Here is a 15,805-nt window from a genome sequence, read left to right as displayed (position 1 = left end):
ACGTAATAAAGAACTAAACACGTAATGAAGACTAAACACGTAATAAAGAACTAAACACGTAATAAAGAACTAAACACGTAATAAAGAACTAAACACGTAATGAAGACTAAACACGTAATGAAGACTAAACACGTAATGAAGACTAAACACGTAATAAAGAACTAAACACGTAATAAAGAACTAAACACGTAATAAAGAACTAAACACGTAATAAAGAACTAAACACGTAATAAAGAACTAAACACGTAATGAAGACTAAACACGTAATAAAGAACTAAACACGTAATAAAGAACTAAACACGTAATAAAGAACTAAACACGTAATAAAGAACTAAACACGTAATGAAGACTAAACACGTAATAAAGAACTAAACACGTAATAAAGAACTAAACACGTAATGAAGACTAAACACGTAATAAAGAACTAAACACGTAATAAAGAACTAAACACGTAATAAAGAACTAAACACGTAATAAAGAACTAAACACGTAATGAAGACTAAACACGTAATAAAGAACTAAACACGTAATAAAGAACTAAACACGTAATAAAGAACTAAACACGTAATAAAGAACTAAACACGTAATAAAGAACTAAACACGTAATAAAGAACTAAACACGTAATGAAGACTAAACACGTAATGAAGACTAAACACGTAATAAAGAACTAAACACGTAATAAAGAACTAAACACGTAATAAAGAACTAAACACGTAATAAAGAACTAAACACGTAATGAAGACTAAACACGTAATAAAGAACTAAACACGTAATAAAGAACTAAACACGTAATAAAGAACTAAACACGTAATAAAGAACTAAACACGTAATGAAGACTAAACACGTAATAAAGAACTAAACACGTAATAAAGAACTAAACACGTAATAAAGAACTAAACACGTAATAAAGAACTAAACACGTAATAAAGAACTAAACACGTAATGAAGACTAAACACGTAATAAAGAACTAAACACGTAATAAAGAACTAAACACGTAATAAAGAACTAAACACGTAATAAAGAACTAAACACGTAATGAAGACTAAACACGTAATAAAGAACTAAACACGTAATAAAGAACTAAACACGTAATGAAGACTAAACACGTAATAAAGAACTAAACACGTAATAAAGAACTAAACACGTAATAAAGAACTAAACACGTAATAAAGAACTAAACACATAATGAAGACTAAACACGTAATGAAGACTAAACACGTAATAAAGAACTAAACATGTAATAAAGAACTAAACACGTAATAAAGAACTAAACATGTAATGAAGACTAAACACGTAATAAAGAACTAAACACGTAATGAAGACTAAACACGTAATAAAGAACTAAACACGTAATAAAGAACTAAACACGTAATAAAGAACTAAACACGTAATGAAGACTAAACACGTAATAAAGAACTAAACACGTAATAAAGAACTAAACACGTAATAAAGAACTAAACATGTAATGAAGACTAAACACGTAATAAAGAACTAAACACGTAATAAAGAACTAAACACGTAATAAAGAACTAAACACGTAATAAAGAACTAAACACGTAATAAAGAACTAAACACGTAATGAAGACTAAACACGTAATAAAGAACTAAACACGTAATGAAGACTAAACACGTAATAAAGAACTAAACACGTAATAAAGAACTAAACACGTAATGAAGACTAAACACGTAATAAAGAACTAAACACGTAATGAAGACTAAACACGTAATAAAGAACTAAACATGTAATGAAGACTAAACACGTAATAAAGAACTAAACACGTAATGAAGAACTAAACACGTAATAAAGAACTAAACACGTAATAAAGAACTAAACACGTAATAAAGAACTAAACACGTAATGAAGACTAAACACGTAATAAAGAACTAAACACGTAATGAAGACTAAACACGTAATAAAGAACTAAACACGTAATAAAGAACTAAACACGTAATAAAGAACTAAACACGTAATGAAGACTAAACACGTAATAAAGAACTAAACACGTAATAAAGAACTAAACACGTAATAAAGAACTAAACACGTAATGAAGAACTAAACACGTAATGAAGACTAAACACGTAATAAAGAACTAAACACGTAATAAAGAACTAAACACATAAACCTCGTTATGAGAACACTTGTGTGACAGTTTTTAGGTCATGAATAAAGAATAAGATGCTAAAGTATCAAACGTGTCAAGTGGAAAAGGCTAACGGGTTAGCATGGTTAGCATCACCAAAGACGAACAGAAATGACACTAAAGAAAACGTTTGTCTTTAATGGACACGTGACCTCACCGTAATGTCGTGATGCGCTACATCGTTGCCCTGATGAATATAGCAAAGGCTAAATATTACATAAAAAAGTGTAAAAGACAAACTATTGACATTTGCAGTCACGTAGTGCTAATAACAGCTAGCCATGCAGCTAGCTTCAGATTCAAAAAGAAACTTCCGGAAGAAGTTAGAGAGCAGCGCCACCTGCTGGTCACGTGCAGCAGGTCACGTGACAACAGAACTCACGGAGACAGGACAAAAGCAGCATAAAAACATGATTAAAACATGATTAAAGAAACTATGACAGAAGCAGCATTTAAACATTAAACTATGACTGAAGCAGCATTTAAACATTATTAAACTATGACAGAAGCAGCATTTAAACATTAAACTATGACTGAAGCAGCATTTAAACATTAAACTATGACTGAAGCAGCATTTAAACATTATTAAACTATGACAGAAGCAGCATTTAAACATTATTAAACTATGACTGAAGCAGCATTTAAACATTAAACTATGACTGAAGCAGCATTTAAACATTATTAAACTATGACAGAAGCAGCATTTAAACATTATTAAACTATGACAGAAGCAGCATTTAAACATTAAACTATGACTGAAGCAGCATTTAAACATTATTAAACTATGACAGAAGCAGCATTTAAACATTATTAAACTATGACAGAAGCAGCATTTAAACATTATTAAACTATGACTGAAGCAGCATTTAAACATTATTAAACTATGACAGAAGCAGCATTTAAACATTATTAAACTATGACTGAAGCAGCATTTAAACATTATTAAACTATGACTGAAGCAGCATTTAAACATTAAACTATGACTGAAGCAGCATTTAAACATTATTAAACTATGACAGAAGCAGCATTTAAACATTATTAAACTATGACTGAAGCAGCATTTAAACATTATTAAACTATGACAGAAGCAGCATTTAAACATTAAACTATGACTGAAGCAGCATTTAAACATTATTAAACTATGACTGAAGCAGCATTTAAACATTATTAAACTATGACAGAAGCAGCATTTAAACATTATTAAACTATGACTGAAGCAGCATTTAAACATTATTAAACTATGACAGAAGCAGCATTTAAACATTATTAAACTATGACTGAAGCAGCATTTAAACATTATTAAACTATGACAGAAGCAGCATTTAAACATTATTAAACTATGACTGAAGCAGCATTTAAACATTATTAAACTATGACAGAAGCAGCATTTAAACATTATTAAACTATGACTGAAGCAGCATTTAAACATTATTAAACTATGACAGAAGCAGCATTTAAACATTATTAAACTATGACAGAAGCAGCATTTAAACATTATTAAACTATGACAGAAGCAGCATTTAAACATTATTAAACTATGACAGAAGCAGCATTTAAACATTAAACTATGACTGAAGCAGCATTTAAACATTAAACTATGACTGAAGCAGCATTTAAACATTATTAAACTATGACAGAAGCAGCATTTAAACATTATTAAACTATGACTGAAGCAGCATTTAAACATTAAACTATGACTGAAGCAGCATTTAAACATTATTAAACTATGACAGAAGCAGCATTTAAACATTATTAAACTATGACAGAAGCAGCATTTAAACATTAAACTATGACTGAAGCAGCATTTAAACATTATTAAACTATGACAGAAGCAGCATTTAAACATTATTAAACTATGACTGAAGCAGCATTTAAACATTATTAAACTATGACAGAAGCAGCATTTAAACATTATTAAACTATGACTGAAGCAGCATTTAAACATTATTAAACTATGACAGAAGCAGCATTTAAACATTATTAAACTATGACTGAAGCAGCATTTAAACATTATTAAACTATGACAGAAGCAGCATTTAAACATTATTAAACTATGACTGAAGCAGCATTTAAACATTATTAAACTATGACTGAAGCAGCATTTAAACATTATTAAACTATGACAGAAGCAGCATTTAAACATTATTAAACTATGACAGAAGCAGCATTTAAACATTAAACTATGACTGAAGCAGCATTTAAACATTATTAAACTATGACTGAAGCAGCATTTAAACATTATTAAACTATGACTGAAGCAGCATTTAAACATTATTAAACTATGACTGAAGCAGCATTTAAACATTATTAAACTATGACAGAAGCAGCATTTAAACATTATTAAACTATGACAGAAGCAGCATTTAAACATTATTAAACTATGACAGAAGCAGCATTTAAACATTATTAAACTATGACTGAAGCAGCATTTAAACATTATTAAACTATGACAGAAGCAGCATTTAAACATTATTAAACTATGACTGAAGCAGCATTTAAACATTATTAAACTATGACAGAAGCAGCATTTAAACATTATTAAACTATGACAGAAGCAGCATTTAAACATTAAACTATGACTGAAGCAGCATTTAAACATTATTAAACTATGACAGAAGCAGCATTTAAACATTATTAAACTATGACAGAAGCAGCATTTAAACATTATTAAACTATGACTGAAGCAGCATTTAAACATTATTAAACTATGACTGAAGCAGCATTTAAACATTATTAAACTATGACTGAAGCAGCATTTAAACATTATTAAACTATGACTGAAGCAGCATTTAAACATTATTAAACTATGACAGAAGCAGCATTTAAACATTATTAAACTATGACAGAAGCAGCATTTAAACATTATTAAACTATGACAGAAGCAGCATTTAAACATTATTAAACTATGACTGAAGCAGCATTTAAACATTATTAAACTATGACAGAAGCAGCATTTAAACATTATTAAACTATGACTGAAGCAGCATTTAAACATTATTAAACTATGACTGAAGCAGCATTTAAACATTATTAAACTATGACTGAAGCAGCATTTAAACATTATTAAACTATGACAGAAGCAGCATTTAAACATTATTAAACTATGACTGAAGCAGCATTTAAACATTATTAAACTATGACTGAAGCAGCATTTAAACATTATTAAACTATGACTGAAGCAGCATTTAAACATTATTAAACTATGACTGAAGCAGCATTATGAACAGATTTAAACATTATTTAAGGCCACGTTAGCTAAAATGCGGCTGTTTTAGATCTACTGCGGTGTTTCATAGATCTAAGGTGATCCTTAGAATACTGTTAGTAAATTGAGTTAAAAATATAATTGATCCCAAGTCTCCTTTGGGAAACTTGACATCTATTAAGTATTGTTTTTGTTCAATAAAGTGTTCAAAATAATACTTTCAGCTATGAGTAATTGTCAGAAACGCTAAAGTTATAAAATATGAAACACTTTTTGCACGATTGGTTTGGGGCACGTCTTAAATGACTCGCACACTTTGGTTGTAAAAGAGAAGTTTTAATTCTGATGAAATATTTCCATTCAATAACATGTTACAAAACTATTTAATGCAGAGAAGTTCACCTCAGGTCCAACTTTTTACAACAAACGAGTGAAACAAGAACAAATGGAAAGTCAAAAACTCATGGCCCCAACTTTTCAGAATAAAAGCTTAACATAATGTCTAAGATAAGAATTGACAGAAACTCTTCACAGATCTGTAGTTACAGTGCAAACGTCCTTCACACGTCCTGCACACGACCTTCACACGTCCTGCACACGACCTGCACACGACCTTCACACGTCCTGCACACGACCTTCACGTCCTGCACACGACCTTCACGTCCTGCACACGACCTTCACACGTCCTGCACACGACCTTCACACGTCCTTGCACACGACCTTCACATGTCCTGCACACGACCTTCACACGTCCTGCACAGGACCTGCACACGTCCTGCACACAACCTTCACACGCACTGCACACGACCTTCACACGTCCTGCACATGACCTTCACACGTCCTGCACAGGACCTGCACACGTCCTGCACACGACCTTCACGTCCTGCACACGACCTTCACACGTCCTTGCACACGACCTTCACATGTCCTGCACACGACCTTCACACGTCCTGCACAGGACCTGCACACGTCCTGCACACAACCTTCACACGCCCTTCACACGTCCTGCACATGACCTTCACACGTCCTGCACAGGACCTGCACACGTCCTGCACACGACCTTCACACGTCCTGCACACGACCTTCACACGTCCTGCACACGACCTTCACACGTCCTGCACACGACCTTCACACGTCCTTGCACACGACCTTCACACGTCCTTGCACACGACCTTCACACGTCCTTGCACACAACCTTCAAACATCCTGCACACGACCTTCAAACATCCTGCACACGTCCTGCACACGACCTTCACACGTCCTGCACAAGACCAGCTTCTCACAGGACTGGCGCAGGACTTTGTGGACTGGTGTCAGCGGAACCACCTCCTCATCAACGCGGGGAAGACCAAGGAGATGGTGGTGGATTTCCGCAGACGCCACCCCATTGCCCCCTCACCAGTGAACATCCAGGGACGGGACATTCAGAGAGTGACTCATACAAGTACCTGGTGTTCATCTGAACCACAAACTGGACTGGACTCATAACACAGACGCACTGTACAGGAGGAGCCAGAGTCGGCTCTACCTCCTGAGGAGACTCAGGTCTTTTGGAGTGACAGGGCTGCTCCTGAAGACCTTCTCTGACTCTGTGGTGGCATCAGCTCCTGTAGGTGTGGCCTGCTGGAGCAGCAGCATCACAGAGAGGGAGAGGAAGAGGCTGGACAGAGTCATCAAGAAGTCCAGCTCCGTCCTGGGCTGTGCTCTGGACTCGGTGCAGGAGGTGGGGGACAGGAGGGTCCTGGCTAGATTCACATCTATGCTGGACCATGAGTGTCACCCCCTGCAGGACACTCTGTCCCCTGCAGGACACTCTGTCCCCTGCAGGACACTCTGTCCGCTCTGGAGAGCAGCTTCAGTGAGAGACTGATCCACCCTCGATGTGTGAAGGAAAGGTTCCGTAGGTCTTTCCTTCCTGCTGCTGTCAGACTTAATAACAAAAACTGTTAGTACTGAACACTCGTAATACTGACCTAACCTAATACTGATGTGCAATTCTGTCATATGTGCAATTGCTGTTGGAATTACTGTGCAATTCATGTGCAATCTATGTGCTGTCGTGACACATATTCATGTGCAATTACTGTCATGATCACATGCAATGGTATTTATTTATTTATTTATTTGTCTATGGGAGTTTTTATTTATTTATAGGAGATCTTCTACTGAAAGTGTTTTTCAGACTTCCTATAAGTGATCTGTTCTTCTGGATCTACCTCTGGATCTACCTGTGTTGCAACAATGAAATTTCCCCATGTGGGACAATAAAGGAATATCTTATCTTATAGAGTATCGTCTTCAAAGGAGCCGTTCTCACCTGAAGAGCACAAGAGGACTTTATGGGAGCAGGTCCGTCGCCTCTTTAGCCCCTCCCCTCACGCTTCTTTAGCCCCGCCCCTCACGCCTCTTTGGCCCCGCCCCTCACGCCTCTTTGGCCCCTCCCCTCACGCCTCTTTAGCCCCGCCCCTCACGCCTCTTTAGCCCCGCCCCTCACGCCTCTTTAGCCCCGCCCCTCACGCCTCTTTGGCCCCGCCCCTCACGCCTCTTTGGCCCCTCCCCTCACGCCTCTTTAGCCCCGCCCCTCACGTTTGAAACAGAAAACAAAGGCCACACATCAGTGAGAGATCGACACACTTCTGTTCTAATGGTTCTTGATGCAAATATCAGTGTAATTAAAATAATATTTGACACATGAATACGACTTTAGTCTGATACTTAAACGCCAATGAATCCTACACAAGTATTTAGCACAAGATTCCAATTAGCTACATTTTCCCACCTAAATTTGTGCGTTTTAATCCTAAATATGTATTTGAGATGCAAATCGTCTGAATTAATGATTATACACAACACAGTACTTGATACAAATGTCATTAGTGGATCTGATATTTGCATTTAGAAGCATCAGAAGTATAAGTTACAGGACTTTTCATGTACAGCATTGAACAATCCTGATGTTTTAACACTTTCTGAAAGGAATATTGCACATAATTGTGTATTTATCAGTGATTTATCCAAATATAATGAGTCCCATCGCGCGATACAATATGTTATTGTCTGGTTATCATTTTGAGAACATTCAAATAGTTCTAATAATCACACTTTCTTTGTGATTGTACATATTCTCACTGCTATGGGCCGGAACACGAGAACACGGGCCGGAACACGAGAACACGGGCCGGAACACGAGAACACGGGCCGGAACACGAGAACACGGGCCGGAACACGAGAACACGGGCCGGAACACGGGCCAGAACACGGGCCGGAACACGAGAACACGGGCCGGAACACGAGAACACGGGCCGGAACACGAGAACACGGGCCGGAACACGAGAACACGGGCCGGAACACGGGCCGGAACACGAGAACACGGGCCGGAACACGAGAACACGGGCCGGAACACGGGCCGGAACACGAGAACACGGGCCGGAACACGAGAACACGGGCCGGAACACGAGAACACAGGCCGGAACACGAGAACACGGGCCGGAACACGAGAACACGGGCCGGAACACGAGAACACGGGCCGGAACACGGGCCGGAACACGAGAACACGGGCCGGAACACGAGAACACGGGCCGGAACACGGGCCGGAACACGAGAACACGGGCCGGAACACGAGAACACGGGCCGGAACACGAGAACACGGGCCGGAACACGAGAACACGGGCCGGAACACGAGAACACGGGCCGGAACACGAGAACACGGGCCAGAACACGGGCCGGAACACGAGAACACGGGCCGGAACACGAGAACACGGGCCGGAACACGGGCCGGAACACGAGAACACGGGCCGGAACACGAGAACACGGGCCGGAACACGAGAACACGGGCCGGAACACGAGAACACGGGCCGGAACACGAGAACACGGGCCGGAACACGAGAACACGGGCCGGAACACGGGCCAGAACACGGGCCGGAACACGAGAACACGGGCCGGAACACGAGAACACGGGCCGGAACACGAGAACACGGGCCGGAACACGAGAACACGGGCCGGAACACGAGAACACGGGCCAGAACACGGGCCAGAACACGGGCCGGAACACGAGAACACGGGCCGGAACACGAGAACACGGGCCAGAACACGAGAACACGGGCCGGAACACGAGAACACGGGCCGGAACACGAGAACACGGGCCGGAACACGAGAACACGGGCCGGAACACGAGAACACGGGCCGGAACACGAGAACACGGGCCGGAACACGAGAACACGGGCCAGAACACGGGCCGGAACACGAGAACACGGGCCGGAACACGAGAACACGGGCCGGAACACGGGCCGGAACACGAGAACACGGGCCGGAACACGAGAACACAGGCCGGAACACGAGAACACGGGCCGGAACACGAGAACACGGGCCGGAACACGAGAACACGGGCCGGAACACGGGCCGGAACACGAGAACACGGGCCGGAACACGAGAACACGGGCCGGAACACGGGCCAGAACACGGGCCGGAACACGAGAACACGGGCCGGAACACGAGAACACGGGCCGGAACACGAGAACACGGGCCGGAACACGAGAACACGGGCCGGAACACGAGAACACGGGCCAGAACACGGGCCAGAACACGGGCCGGAACACGAGAACACGGGCCGGAACACGAGAACACGGGCCAGAACACGAGAACACGGGCCGGAACACGAGAACACGGGCCGGAACACGGGCCGGAACACGAGAACACGGGCCGGAACACGAGAACACGGGCCGGAACACGAGAACACGGGCCGGAACACGGGCCGGAACACGAGAACACGGGCCGGAACACGAGAACACGGGCCGGAACACGAGAACACGGGCCGGAACACGAGAACACGGGCCGGAACACGAGAACACGGGCCGGAACACGAGAACACGGGCCAGAACACGGGCCGGAACACGAGAACACGGGCCGGAACACGAGAACACGGGCCGGAACACGGGCCGGAACACGAGAACACGGGCCGGAACACGAGAACACGGGCCGGAACACGAGAACACGGGCCGGAACACGAGAACACGGGCCGGAACACGAGAACACGGGCCGGAACACGGGCCAGAACACGGGCCGGAACACGAGAACACGGGCCGGAACACGAGAACACGGGCCGGAACACGAGAACACGGGCCGGAACACGGGCCGGAACACGAGAACACGGGCCAGAACACGGGCCAGAACACGGGCCGGAACACGAGAACACGGGCCGGAACACGGGCCAGAACACGGGCCGGAACACGAGAACACGGGCCGGAACACGAGAACACGGGCCGGAACACGAGAACACGGGCCGGAACACGAGAACACGGGCCGGAACACGAGAACACGGGTCATTTGAAAAGCAGGAGGTTGAACTCGACGTGAAGTCACTCTGAAAATAAGAAACAATAAAAGTGTTTGGCAAAAATTCAAGTGTTTCAAGTTCACACTCTCTAAAAAGAGAGACGGGACGAGATGAGACGGGACGAGACGGGACGTGACGAGACGGGACGAGACGGGACGTGACGAGACGGGACGAGACGGGACGAGACGGGACGAGACGTGACGAGACGAAACGGGACGTGACGAGACGAGACGGGACGTGACGAGACGGGACGGGACGTGACGGGACGAGACGGGACGTGACGAGACGGGACGAGACGTGACGAGACGAAACGGGACGTGACGAGACGGGACGTGACGAGACGAAACGGGACGTGACGGGACGAGACGGGACGTGACGAGACGGGACGGGACGTGACGGGACGAGACGGGACGTGACGAGACGGGACGAGACGGGACGTGACGAGACGGGACGAGACGGGACGAGACGGGACGTGACGGGACGGGACGAGACGGGACGTGATGAGACGGGACGAGACGGGACGTGACGGGACGAGACGGGACGAGATGGGACGTGACGAAACGTGACGGGACGTGACGGGACGAGACGGGACGTGACGAGACGGGACGAGACGGGACGTGACGAGACGGGACGAGACGGGACGAGACGTGACGAGACGTGACGAGACGAAACGGGACGTGACGAGACGAGACGGGACGTGACGAGACGGGACGGGACGTGACGGGACGAGACGGGACGTGACGAGACGAGACGGGACGAGACGGGACGGGACGTGACGAGACGGGACAAGACGGGACGAGACGGGACGTGACGAGACGGGACGGGACGTGATGAGACGGGACGAGACGGGACGTGACGGGACGAGACGGGACGAGATGGGACGTGACGTGACAAAACGTGACGGGACGGGATGAGACGGGACGTGACGAAACGTGACGGGACGAGATGAGACGAGATGAGACGGGACGAGACGGGACGAGATGAGACGGGACGAGACGAGACGTGACGAAACGGGACGAAACGGGACGAGACGAAACGGGACGTGACGAGACGAGACGGGACGTGACGAAACGTGACGGGACGAGATGGGACGAGACGGGACGGGACGAGACGGGACGGGACGAGACGTGACGAGACGTGACGAGACGAAACGGGACATGACGAGACGGGACGAGACGGGACGTGACGAGACGGGACGAGACGGGACGTGACGAGACGGGACGAGACGGGACGTGACGGGACGAGACGGGACGAGATGGGACGTGACGTGACGAAACGTGACGGGACGTGACGGGATGAGACGGGACGTGACGAAACGTGACGAGACGGGACGAGATGAGACGGGACGAGACGTGACGAAACGTGACGAAACGGGACGAGACGGGACGAGATGGGACGAGACGGGACGGGACGAGACGGGACGTGACGGGACGAGATGGGACGAGACGGGACGAGACGGGACGAGACGGGACGAGACGGGACGTGACGAGACGGGACGGGACGTGACGAGACGGGACGAGACGGGACGTGACGAGACGGGACGAGACGGGACGTGACGAGACGGGACGAGACGGGACGTGACGAGACGGGACGAGACGAAACGTGACGGGACGTGACGAAACGTGACGGGACGTGACGGGATGAGACGGGACGGGACGAGATGAGACGGGACGAGATGAGACGGGACGAGATGAGACGGGACGAGACGTGACGAAACGGGACGAGACGGGACGTGACGGGACGAGACGGGACGAGATGGGACGTGACGTGACGAAACGTGACGGGACGGGATGAGACGGGACGTGACGAAACGTGACGAGACGGGACGAGATGAGACGAGATGAGACGGGACGGGACGGGACGTGACGAGACGAAACGGGACGTGACGAGACGAGACGGGACGTGACGAGACGGGACGTGACGGGACGAGACGGGACGAGATGAGACGGGACGAGACGGGACGTGACGAGACGGGACGAGACGGGACGTGACGAGACGGGACGAGACGGGACGAGACGGGACGAGACGTGACGAGACGAAACGGGACGTGACGAGACGAGACGGGACGTGACGAGACGGGACGGGACGTGACGGGACGAGACGGGACGTGACGAGACGGGACGAGACGGGACGTGACGAGACGGGACGAGACGGGACGAGACGGGACGTGACGGGACGGGACGAGACGGGACGTGATGAGACGGGACGAGACGGGACATGACGGGACGAGACGGGACGAGATGGGACGTGACGAAACGTGACGGGACGTGACGGGACGAGACGGGACGTGACGAGACGGGACGAGACGGGACGTGACGAGACGGGACGAGACGGGACGAGACGTGACGAGACGTGACGAGACGAAACGGGACGTGACGAGACGAGACGGGACGTGACGAGACGGGACGGGACGTGACGGGACGAGACGGGACGTGACGAGACGGGACGAGACGGGACGGGACGTGACGAGACGGGACAAGACGGGACGAGACGGGACGTGACGAGACGGGACGGGACGTGATGAGACGGGACGAGACGGGACGTGACGGGACGAGACGGGACGAGATGGGACGTGACGTGACAAAACGTGACGGGACGGGATGAGACGGGACGTGACGAAACGTGACGGGACGAGATGAGACGAGATGAGACGGGACGAGACGGGACGAGATGAGACGGGACGAGACGAGACGTGACGAAACGGGACGAAACGGGACGAGACGAAACGGGACGTGACGAGACGAGACGGGACGTGACGAAACGTGACGGGACGAGATGGGACGAGACGGGACGGGACGAGACGAGACGGGACGGGACGAGACGTGACGAGACGTGACGAGACGAAACGGGACATGACGAGACGGGACGAGACGGGACGTGACGAGACGGGACGAGACGGGACGGGACGAGACGGGACGTGACGAGACGAAACGGGACGTGACGAGACGAGACGGGACGTGACGAGACGGGACGGGACGTGACGGGACGAGACGGGACGAGATGAGACGGGACGAGACGGGACGTGACGAGACGGGACGAGACGGGACGTGACGAGACGGGACGAGACGGGACGAGACGGGACGAGACGTGACGAGACGAAACGGGACGTGACGAGACGAGACGGGACGTGACGAGACGGGACGGGACGTGACGGGACGAGACGGGACGTGACGAGACGGGACGAGACGGGACGTGACGAGACGGGACGAGACGGGACGAGACGGGACGTGACGGGACGGGACGAGACGGGACGTGATGAGACGGGACGAGACGGGACGTGACGGGACGAGACGGGACGAGATGGGACGTGACGAAACGTGACGGGACGTGACGGGACGAGACGGGACGTGACGAGACGGGACGAGACGGGACGTGACGAGACGGGACGGGACGTGATGAGACGGGACGAGACGGGACGTGACGGGACGAGACGGGACGAGATGGGACGTGACGTGACAAAACGTGACGGGACGGGATGAGACGGGACGTGACGAAACGTGACGGGACGAGATGAGACGAGATGAGACGGGACGAGACGGGACGAGATGAGACGGGACGAGACGAGACGTGACGAAACGGGACGAAACGGGACGAGACGAAACGGGACGTGACGAGACGGGACGTGACGAAACGTGACGGGACGAGATGGGACGAGACGGGACGGGACGAGACGAGACGGGACGGGACGAGACGTGACGAGACGTGACGAGACGAAACGGGACATGACGAGACGGGACGAGACGGGACGTGACGAGACGGGACGAGACGGGACGTGACGAGACGGGACGAGACGGGACGTGACGGGACGAGACGGGACGAGATGGGACGTGACGTGACGAAACGTGACGGGACGTGACGGGATGAGACGGGACGTGACGAAACGTGACGAGACGGGACGAGATGAGACGGGACGAGACGTGACGAAACGTGACGAAACGGGACGAGACGAAACGGGACGTGACGGGACGGGACGAGATGGGACGAGACGGGACGGGACGAGACGGGACGTGACGGGACGAGATGGGACGAGACGGGACGAGACGGGACGAGACGGGACGAGACGGGACGTGACGAGACGGGACGGGACGTGACGAGACGGGACGAGACGGGACGTGACGAGACGAGACGGGACGTGACGAGACGGGACGAGACGGGACGTGACGAGACGGGACGAGACGAAACGTGACGGGACGTGACGAAACGTGACGGGACGTGACGGGATGAGACGGGACGGGACGAGATGAGACGGGACGAGATGAGACGGGACGAGATGAGACGGGACGAGACGTGACGAAACGGGACGAGACGGGACGTGACGGGACGAGACGGGACGAGATGGGACGTGACGTGACGAAACGTGACGGGACGGGATGAGACGGGACGTGACGAAACGTGACGAGACGGGACGAGATGAGACGAGATGAGACGGGACGGGACGAGATGAGACGGGACGAGACGAGACGTGACGAAACGGGACGAAACGGGACGAGACGAAACGGGACGTGACGAGACGGGACGTGACGAAACGTGACGGGACGAGATGGGACGAGACGGGACGGGACGAGACGAGACGGGACGGGACGAGACGGGACGAGACGTGACGAGACGAAACGGGACATGACGAGACGGGACGAGACGGGACGTGACGAGACGGGACGAGACGGGACGTGACGAGACGGGACGTGACGAGACGGGACGAGACGGGACGAGACGGGACGTGACGAAACGTGACGGGACGTGACGGGATGAGACGGGACGTGACGAAACGTGACGAGACGGGACGAGATGAGACGGGACGAGACGAGACGTGACGAAACGTGACGAAACGGGACGAGACGAAACGGGACGTGACGAGACGAGACGGGACGTGACGAGACGGGACGGGACGTGACGGGACGTGACGAGACGGGACGAGACGGGACGTGACGAGACGGGACGAGACGGGACGTGACGAGACGGGACGTGACGAGACGGGACGAGACGGGACGAGATGGGACGTGACGTGACGGGACGTGACGAGACGGGACGTGACGAAACGTGACGGGACGGGACGAGATGGGACGAGACGGGACGGGACGAGACGGGACGGGACGTGACGGGACGAGATGGGACGAGACGGGACGAG

The 15,805-nt window shown here is 49.0% G+C and overlaps 1 protein-coding gene across 2 annotated transcripts in view; it reads right to left on the bottom strand.

The window, feature by feature from the left end:
- Positions 1–2,431, bottom strand: part of mdm4 (MDM4 regulator of p53) — a 28,293-nt gene extending 25,862 nt beyond the window's left edge. Inside the window, exon 1 of one of the 2 annotated variants that reach the window (XM_072461881.1) lies at positions 2,301–2,431. The gene's annotated coding sequence lies outside the window, so the exon portion shown is untranslated. The remainder of the gene's footprint in view (positions 1–2,300) is intronic. The other variant, XM_072461880.1, reaches the window with a different exon arrangement.
- Between the last annotated feature and the right edge of the window lie 13,374 nt (positions 2,432–15,805).

This window comes from Eucyclogobius newberryi, unplaced genomic scaffold (assembly GCF_026437365.1).
Source record: "Eucyclogobius newberryi isolate DKJ021-1_F unplaced genomic scaffold, fEucNew1.0.hap1 SCAF_33, whole genome shotgun sequence".
Classification (NCBI taxonomy): domain Eukaryota; kingdom Metazoa; phylum Chordata; class Actinopteri; order Gobiiformes; family Gobiidae; genus Eucyclogobius; species Eucyclogobius newberryi.
Note: the sequence above shows the minus strand (reverse complement) of the source record. Positions and strands in the feature narration are given on the sequence as shown.